Here is a 9,967-nt window from a genome sequence, read left to right as displayed (position 1 = left end):
AACGAAAATAAATGCTGGCGAGGATGTGGAGGAGTAGGAACACTTATCCACTGTAGGTGGGAATGTAGGATGGTACAACCACTCTGGAAAGCAATATGGAGACTACTGAAAAAGCTGACTATAGAGTTACCAACAGACCCAGTTATTACCTTACTTGGCATCTACCCTAAAACTTTCACACCACAGGTCAGAGAGATTTGCTCAACCATGTTGTAGTGGCTCAATTCATAATAGCTAAGAGCTGGAATCAATCCAGATGTCCATCACTAGAAGAATGGATGACTAAGATGTGGTATATCTACACTATGGAATTCTACACAGACATAAGAAAAAATGACACAAAGAAATGTGAGGAAAAATGGGTGAACCTGGAACAGATCATACTCCGTGAACTTACCCAATCACAGAAAAAAAAAAAAAATCGCCACATAGTCTCACTCATCTATAGCACCTAACCTGAATCTACCCAAGATACCTTACATATCCAGAAAGCATCTCATGGACTAGAAACTAGGATGGATGGGGAGGCAGGGGAGGGCATCCAAGAGGTGAGAAACACTAATCTAGACCCAAACGGCAATGGTACCATAAAATTCTACTGCCTAAATGGCAGACCAAATGGTTGAACCCTCACCAGGCCCTTATAGGAAAAACCTGAACCACAAGACACTGGAGAGGGTAGGATCAATCTATCCTAAACCTTATATCTCTCCTCTCTCTCTCCCTCTACCTCTCTCTCACTCCCTCTCTCTCTCACTCTCTCTCTATCTCTCTCTCTCTCTCTCTCTCTCTCTCTCTCTCTCTCTCTCTCTCTCTCTCCTAACTCTTGTATATTAATTATATTCTTCCTCATTTTTTAGTGGGCACTGACCTGTGACTCCCAGTACCAGCATGGGGATATCATCCACAATGAGCTTTTGATCAGAGAAACCTACAAGGTTTCCTAAAAGAATGACAGATTTCTGTCAGAGTACTTGATGACCCACCAAAGGTTAGTGGTAAGACCCTATTGCTAAAGACTCCATATGCAGCTGACACATAAAATGGAACAGCATGGCTGGAAGCCAGGAGAGAGTCAGTCCCCGGACAATCAGCATATCTAGTGCCAGAAGTTGCTACATGGGTGATTGGGGGAAATAACCAATATCTCTCCAAGCAACTCATGGTCTAACCTACTTAGCAACAAATAACCAGTTGTGATGTCCACACAAGTGCAATAGTGGCACACAGCTATGGTGGGGAACCAACTGCTTTTGATTTGGCTAACTGATCCCCTCAGTGGTATGAGACCCATAGGTGGAGCTGGGAAACAAGGCAGAATCATATCCAAATATAAACCCTCTCTCCAATATCAAGCTACCATCAATCATGAACTACAAGAGGGCCTACACCTATTAAACTCTATTTAAAAAAAAGTAAGCATTATTTCATTTGTCCTGGAACTAATTTACTCTCCGTTGGAGAATCTGCTTCTCTTTTTCAGAGAGATGCAGATCCTAAGGAGAGAGCCACCCCATCATACCTCAAAAGGGCCCCGGCTAAAACTAAGGAAAATTATCAAAACAAGCAAGGGTGCTCTTTTCCTGATGAAACAGATACCAGCACAAGGGGTAAGGACACCAACACAGAGAAAAATCAACTCCTACCAAATCAGAGAGCCAGAGCCTCAGAGGCCCCCAACACCTCATCACTGAAGCAGACCAAAAATGAACCCAACATGGCTCAGGGAAATTTTGCAGAAGAGGGAGCAGAAAGAATGTCAGAGCCACATGTTGGGTCAGGATACGCAGAGGCATTTATGGTATCAATAACTGTGGGCTATCTCCACAAGGCATGACCCATATACCTCAACAAGGAGGGGCCAATGGGGAGGGGGTAGGTCATGGATGAGCCTAATAATGGTACCAAACTGCCTGTATTTGCTGAATAGAAAACTAATAAAAAAATTAAATAAAAAAAATACAAATAGGCATGGAGAGAGAAAGAGAGAGAGAGAGAGAGAGAGAGAGAGAGAGAGGGAGAGAATGGGTGCACTAGGGCCTTCAGCCACTGCAGATTGAATTCCAGATGCATGTGCCCCCTTGTTCATCTGGCTTATGTTAGTCCTGGGGAATCAAATCTGAGTCCTTTGGCTTTTCAGACAAGTGCCTTAACCACTGAGACATCTCTCTAACCCCTCTTATGGGTCCCACAACTTAATACTATTAGAATGATAATTCAATTTGAAAGTAGGTCTTGAAGAGAGCATTTGAACCATGACACCATCTAAAGCCACTTCTTTGACTTGGTTTCTATCTTTATTCACCCATAAAAGGATTTTTCTTTTATAATTATGTTTATCTCATCACTTAAATATGTGCATCTCTCCTTTCTTCTAGAGTATTCTCAATGTCATTCAAATATGCCATATAAAATTCATCATTAAGTTTCTATTCATCCTTTGTCACCCTTTACTGCATTTCTTTGCTTTTTAAAAATACTTTATTTATTTATTTATTCATTTATTTATTTATTTGATGGGGGAATAGAGAAAATGGATGAACCAGAGCCTCCAGCCACTGCAAATGAGTTCCAGATACATGTGCTTCCTCATGTATCTGACTTATGTAGGTACTTAGGAAACAACAAAGGGCCCTTAGGCTTCATAAACAGTGCCTTAACCCCTAATCCATCTCTCCAGCCTTGTTTGATACTTTGAAAAAGATATTTCTTTACGAGTTTTCTAGGCATTCTTACTTTTATTCTCCTCTTATTTATTTTACATTAACAAAATATCTCTCCTGTCTTGTCACTGAAGATACTCATTCAAGGTCGTTAACATCCTCCATTGTGACAACTTTAGTGGACAGTTTTCTTCTTTTTCTAACTTAAAATCTCTACAGTAATTCATGGAATTATTCTCCCTCTCCATTAGTCACTTCTTTCTTGAGGTCTCCTCATTCTTCCTCCTATTGCTTTCCTACTCACATTTGCAGGGGCTACCTTAAAGCAAACCAGGGCATCATCCTCAGACCTGCTCTCTCCACTGCCCTTGTGACTCTAGCCTTGCCCTGCCCCATAAGGCCAAACAGTTTTGTATGTTAAGTTTCATGGACACTATAATCTTCATCTCAGACATATGACAGGCATCTCCATCTCAACACAATCATATAACAAGAACTCCGGATGTTTATGCCCAGATATACCCAAAACTACTTCTGTAGCTTTTCTTATAAAGAATGGATGAGCCAGGCATAGTGGCACACCTTTAATCCCAGCACTTGGGAGGCAGAAGTAGGAGGGTTGCCATGAGTTCAAGGCCACCCTGAGACTACATAGTGAATTCCAGCCTAGGCTAGAGTAAGACCCTACCTCGAAAAACCAAAAAGAAACAAACAAACAAACAAAAAAACAAACAAAAAAGAATGGTACAACTACCACACAAATGCTTTGTGAGCTTCTAGCCAAATTAATAAAATAAATACCACCAACTGGGTTGCTTAAGTAAGAATTATTTTTTCATGATTCTTATGGTTAGACATCCAAAATCAAGGCATTGGCAGGCTTAGTTTTTTTTTTTAAGTTTTTTGTTTGTTTATCTTTATTTATTTATTTATTTTTTTAATTTTTATTAACATTTTCCATGATTATAAAATATATCCCATGGTAATTCCCTCCCTCCCCACCCCCACACTTTCCCATTTGAAATTCCATTCTCCATCATATTACCTCCCCATTACAATCATTGTAATTACATATATACAATATCAACCTATTAAGTATCCTCCTCCCTTCCTTTTTCTACCCTTGATGTCTCCTTTTTACCTTACTGGCCTCTGCTACTAAGTATTTTCATTCTCACGCAGAAGCCCAGTCATCTGTAGCTAGGATCGACATATGAGAGAGAACATGTGGCGCTAGGCTTTCTGGGCCTGGGTTACCTCACTTAGTATAATCCTTTCGAGGTCCATCCATTTTTCTGCAAATTTCATAACTGCATTGTTCTTTACTGCTGAGTAGAACTCCATTGTAGAAATGTGCCACATCTTCATTATCCACTCATCTGTTGAGGGACATCTAGGCTGGTTCCATTTCCCAGCTATTATAAATTGAGCAGCAATAAACATGGTTGAGCACGTACTTCTCAGGAAATTAGATGAGTCCTTTGGATATATGCCTAGGAGTGCTATAGCTGGGTCATATGGTAGATCAATCTCTAGCTGTTTTAGGAACCTCCACACTGTTTTCCACAATGGCTGGACCAGATTGCATTCCCACCAGCAGTGCAGAAGGGTCCCTTTTTTTTCACATCCCCGCCAACATTTATGATCATTTGTTTTCATGATGGTGGCCAATCTGACAGGAGGGAGATGGAATCTCAATATAGTTTTAATCTGCATTTCCCTGATGACTAGTGACGTAGAACATTTTTTTAGATGCTTATATGCCATTCGTATTTCTTCCTTTGAAAACTCTCTATTTAGCTCCATAGCCAATTTTTTGATTGGCTTGTTTGATTCCATATTATTTAACTTTTTGAGTTCTTTGTATATCCTAGATATTAATCCTCTATCGGATATATAGCTGGCGAAGACTTTTTCCCATTCTGTAGGTTGCCTCTTTGCTTTTTTCACTGTGTCCTTTGCGGTGCAAAATCTTTGTAATTTCATTAGGTCCCAGTGATTAATCTGTGGTTTTATTGCCTCAGCAATTGGGGTTGTATTCAGAAAGTCTTTGCCAAAACCAATATGTTGAAGGGTTTCCCCTACTTTTTCCTCTAGCAGTTTCAGAGTTTCCGGTCTGATGTTAAGGTCTTTAATCCAGTTGGACTTAATTCTTGTGCATGGCGAGAGAGAAGAATCTATTTTCATCCTTCTGCAGATATATATCCAGTTTTCAAAACACCATTTGCTGAAGAGGCTGTCTCTTCTCCAATGAGTATTTTTGGCATTTTTATCGAATATCAGGTGGCTATAGCTACTTGGGCTTACATCTGGGTCCTCTATTCTGTTCCACTGATCTACATGTCTGTTTTTGTGCCAGTACCATGCTGTTTTTGTTACTATGGCTCTGTAGTATAGGTTAAAATCAGGTATGGTGATACAACCAGCCTCTTTTTTGTTGCTCAGTATTATTTTAGATATTCGAGGTTTTTTGTGATTCCAAATGAATTTTTGGATTGTTTTTTCTATTTCCATGAAGAAAGCCTTTGGAATTTTGATAGCGATTGAAATAAATGTGTAGATTGCTTTAGGTAAGATTGCCATTTTCACAATATTGATTCTTCCAATCCAGGAACAAGGGATATTTCTCCACTTTCTAGTGTCTTCTGCAATTTCTTGCTTGAGTGTTTTAAAGTTCTCATTGTATAGATTCTTTAATTCCTTGGTTAGGTTTATTCCAAGGTATTTTATTTTTTTTTTTGATGCAATTGTGAATGGGAGTGATTCTCTGATTTCATCCTCTGTGTGTTTGTTGTTAGCATATATGAAGGCTACTGATTTCTGTGTATTTATTTTGTATCCTGCTACATTGCTGTAGGTTTTGATCAGCTCTAACAGCTTGCTAGTAGAGTCTTTAGGGTCCTTTATGTATAGGATCATGTCATCTGCAAATAATGATAACTTGGTTTCTTCCTTTCCAATTTCTATCCCTTTTATGTGTGTCTCTTGCCTTATTACTATGGGTAAGACTTCCAAAACTATATTAAATACAAGGGGGGACAGTGGACTCCCTTCTCTTGTTCCTGATTTTAGTGTAAAAGCTTCCAGTTTTTCCCCATTTAGTAATATGTTGGCTGTAGGCTTGTCATAAATAGCCTTTATTATATTGAGATATGTTCCTTCTATTCCTAGTCACTGTAGGACTTTTATCATGAAGGGATGTTGGATTTTTTCAAATGCTTTCTCTGCGTCTAATGAGATGATCATGTGATGTTTGTCCTTCAACCCGTTTATGTAATGTATTACATTTATAGACTTGCGTATGTTGAACCATCCCTGCATCTCTGGGATAAAGCCTACTTGGTCAGGGTGAATGATCTTTTTGATATACTCTTGTATTCTGTTTGCCAATATTTTGTTGAGAATTTTTGCATCTATGTTCATGAGGGAGATTGGTCTGTAATTTTCTTTTTTTGTTCTATCTTTGCCTGGTTTTGTTATCAGGGTGATGCTGGCCTCATAGAAGGAGTTTGGTAGAATTCCTTCTTTTTCTATTTCCTGGAAAAGCTTAAGAAGCAATGGTGTTAGCTCTTCCTTAAAAGTCTGGTAAAATTCAGCAGTGAATCCATCCGGGCCTGGGATTTTTTAGTTGGGAGATTATTGATAACTGTTCGGATCTCCATGTTTGTTATAGGTCTACTTAAGTGATTAATCTCATTTTGATTTAATTTAGGTACATCATATAGATCAAGGAAATCATCCATTTCTTTCAGATTTTCATACTTTGTGGAGTATAGGCTTTTATATTATGTCCCGATGAGTTTTTGAATTTCTCTGGAATCTGTTGTGATGTTACCTTGTTCATCTCTGATTTTATTAGTTTGTGTCTCTTCTCTCTTTCTTTTGGTCAGATTTGCTAAGGGTTTATCAATCTTGTTTATCCTTTCAAAGAACCAACTCTTTGTTAAATTAATTCTTTGGATTGTTCTTTTTGTTTCTATTTCATTAATTTCTGCCCTAATCTTTATTACTTCTTCCCATCTACTGATTTTTGGTTTGCCTTGTTCTTCTTTTTCCAAGGCTTTAAGGCGAAGCATTAGGTCGTTTACTTGCGACCTTTCTAATTTCTTAATATAGGCACTTAAGGCTATAAATTTACCTCTTAGAACTGCCTTCATTGTGTCCCTGAGATTTTGGTATGTTGTGCTCTCATTATCATTTGACTCTATAATTTTTTTGATTTCCTTCTTGATTTCTTCATTGACACATTCATCATTTAGTAGTGTATTGTTTAGTTTCCATGATTTTGTGTATGCTCTATAGCCTTTATTGCTACTGATTTGTAGTTTAATTCCATTGTGGTCAGATAGAATGCAAGGAATTATTTCAATTTTCCTGAATTTGTTAAGATTTGCTTTGTGTCCTAATATATGGTCTATTTTAGAGAATGTTCCATGTGTTGCTGAAAAGAATGTATATTCTGCAGCCTTTGGATGAAATGTCCTGTATATATCTGTTAGGTCCATTCCTTCTATGACCTCATTTAGTCCAGATGCCTCTCTGTTTATTCTTTCCCGGGATGACCTGTCAATTGATGAGAGTGGGGTGTTAAAGTCACCCACCACCACTGTGTTTGGTGTTATCTGTGACCTTAGTTCTAATAATGTTTGTTTGATGAATTTGGGAGCCCCCATGTTAGGTGCATATATGTTTAGGATTGTAATGTCCTCCTGTTGGAGTGTGCCCTTAATCAATATAAAATGACCTTCCTTTTCTTTCTTGACTAATGTCAGACTAAAGTCTACCCTGTCTGATATTAGGATAGCAACTCCTGCTTGTTTTCTAGGCCCATTTGCTTGAAACACCATCTTCCAACATTTCACCCTAAGATAATGTCTATCCTTTGTAGAAAAAAATATGGAACACTTCACGAATTTTTGCACAGGGGCCATGTTAATCTTCTCTGTATCATTCCAATTTTAGTATATGTGCTGCCGAAGCGAGCAACAGGCTTAGTTTCTATGGGGGCCTCTGAGGGCTGAAGATGGCTTTCATCTCTAACTGTTTTTACTGACCACACCTCATTGCACACACAAACATGGTGTTTTTCTTTGTCTAAATTTCCTCTTTATATAAGAACACTAATCATACTAGATTGGAGACCATTGTGACAGAGTTCCTTTAATTTAAATAGATATTGAAAGCTCTCTTCTCAAATACTGAAATACTGTCACATCTTGAGGTGCTGGTGTTACAATGTCAACCTGTGACTATAAAGAGAGGACACATCATGCATAACAGTGTCTCAACACAAAACACAAGGTGACATCCCTACTCTTCTACTTTCCTGTGTACTATCAAAACAAGCTTCAAATAGCTGGGTATAGTGGTGCACGCCTTTAATCTCAGCACTTGGGAGGCAGAGGTAGAAGGATCATTGTAAGTTTTAGGCCACCCTGAGACTACATAGTGAATTCTAGGTCAGCCTTGGCTAGAGTGAAACCTTACCTAAAAAAAAAAAAAAAAAAAAAAAAAAATCTTCAAATATATCTCAAATGTGACCACATAAAATCCCCATACCCAGAACCTGAGCATAAGCTATACCCATCACTTATCTGGATACTTGTTACTGGACTCTTCCCCCCATTGTGGCCCAGCTTTCCATACTTGGCCAACCACTTGAATAAAGGTGTAGCACATGTAATCATATGCAGTACCTAATACTTGAAAATGCTAATAAATCACTATTACTGGATTGTATGCTTATCATTGTATACTTTTTATTATTGTGATAAATTATACCCTTTTAATTATAAAATTAAGTTCATTATAAAAGAGGATGTTATGTTGTGGTTGCATAAGAGAAAGTCTATGATGAGCTTAGAATAATGTGGTTAAAGATCGAGAACACACAGATATACATACACACAGTTCAGCAAAGGAAGGAAGATGCTTAGAACCTAAGGTGGCAGAAGATTCATTTGCTGAAAAGTTCACATCTATCACAGCCTAGGCTTCTTAGAACAGTGATTATTGCCTGTGATCTTTATGCCTTCAACATATATCACTGGCTGTGGAACACATAAGACCACTGAACCAATGAGTACAAGGAGAGGCTGAGAGATACAGTATGGTAGGCTGGTTGTTGGAACCATGATGGAATGGTTTCCTGGGGCTGATATAACAAAGGGCCACATTGCTTGAGTTAAAATAAGATAGATTGAGTATTGCATTCTGAAGGATAGGTGTCTCCAATCAGTATGTCATCAGAGCCACCATTCATCTGAACCTATAGGAGCAAGCCTTTACTTTTCCTTAACTTCTGGTGGTGGCCGCCAATCATTGAATTTTTGTAGTTTATATATGCATCCCTCCATCTTCCTTGTTACCACATGGCATTCTCCATGTGTCTTTCCTTTTCTTATCATACCATTCATATGGGATAAAGGGTTCACCAGATTCCAGGATGACCTCATCAAAAGTAAATATATTTGTAATGATAATGTTTTAAAGTAATGTCATATTTTAAGATAATTATATATTTGAGAGAGAGAGAGAATGAGCAGATATAAAATAAGTATGGGTGCTCTAGTGCCTCCTGCCACTACAAACAAATTCCAGATACATGCATCCCTTAGTGCTTCTAGCTTTACATGGGTACTGGGGAATAAAGCCAGGGCCCTCAGTTTTTGCAAGCAAGTACCTCCAACCACTGATCCATCTCTCCAGCCCTAAGGTCATATTTTCAGATACTGAGTGCTGGGACTCCAACCTTTCTTTTTGGGAGGGTCATAATTCAGCCCATCACCTATGGCATTGAGAGGAAGCTATGAGAAGGATATATAGGTTCCAGCACACACAGTATCTCTCCAAGTGGTACAGAACACAACTACAGTCAGAATGCTCCAGCATTCAAGATGGGAAATTAATTTAATATGGATTCATTGACAATATGACATAACACAGGAATTTGCAACCTCCACCAATCAAAAAGGCAGCCACAGATGGCTTCCCCTAGTGCCAAGTCAGCTTTTGTAAACATATTATGACTGTCTTTTCAATGGTCATTTGTGTTTTCAGAATATTAAGCAGCGTTTAGTCATTTTTCAGGGAGGGTTTCTCAGTGCTATTTCTGAAAATGTGCTGAATATGTTTCCAAGGCGGCAAGGCAGTGGAGGACCCTTAGGGGACCAGAATGAGTCTTGTAGTCACAAACAGATGACAGAGCTTCCTTGTTCTGACTCCAACAGTCAGCAAGGATCCCATACATCAGCTCATAATTAGCCTTGGCAAAGTTACCATCTGACAAAAATTGACATGGACTC

General features: G+C 38.6%; 1 pseudogene; it reads right to left on the bottom strand.

Annotated features, from left to right (window-relative positions):
- Positions 1-7,553: 7,553 nt before the first annotated feature.
- LOC123453418 lies at positions 7,554-7,649 on the bottom strand (annotated as a pseudogene).
- Between the last annotated feature and the right edge of the window lie 2,318 nt (positions 7,650-9,967).

This window comes from Jaculus jaculus, chromosome 11 (assembly GCF_020740685.1).
Source record: "Jaculus jaculus isolate mJacJac1 chromosome 11, mJacJac1.mat.Y.cur, whole genome shotgun sequence".
Classification (NCBI taxonomy): Eukaryota; Metazoa; Chordata; class Mammalia; order Rodentia; family Dipodidae; genus Jaculus; species Jaculus jaculus.
This window is presented reverse-complemented; position numbering and strand designations above follow the sequence as displayed.